Below are 413 nucleotides of genomic sequence, written 5' to 3' on the forward strand. Positions count from 1 at the left end.
ACCGGCGCCCGCCCCCCCGCTGACGGTGAGACCGACGAGATAGCAGTTACTAGGTTTTGAATGGCAGTTTTTGGCGATTTTTGGGCAGGAGTTACCCTTTTAAACTCTGAAATTCAATTCCTAGTTCATATTTTCCCCCAAAAATGAAGTGAAAGTCCACCAATTTCATTCCTATGGCGTCTAATTCCCTTGATAATCCCAGAATGCGAGTTTTCAATCGGCAAAAGTTTATTAGTGCGGAAGCGCAGCGAATCGTCAACAAGTTACTTACGAAGAAAAGATTGATCAAGGAACGAGGATTCATAAATTGTGGATTGAATAATCCCTCGACAGCAATTGAAAAGACGATAGTGCGGTGAAGATAGGCAGTGTTGTGCTACACTACCGCAGGCGTGGGTGTTCCCGTGGGGAAA

Source organism: Phalaenopsis equestris, unplaced genomic scaffold (genome assembly GCF_001263595.1).
Source record: "Phalaenopsis equestris unplaced genomic scaffold, ASM126359v1 Scaffold000006, whole genome shotgun sequence".
NCBI lineage: Eukaryota > Viridiplantae > Streptophyta > Magnoliopsida > Asparagales > Orchidaceae > Phalaenopsis > Phalaenopsis equestris.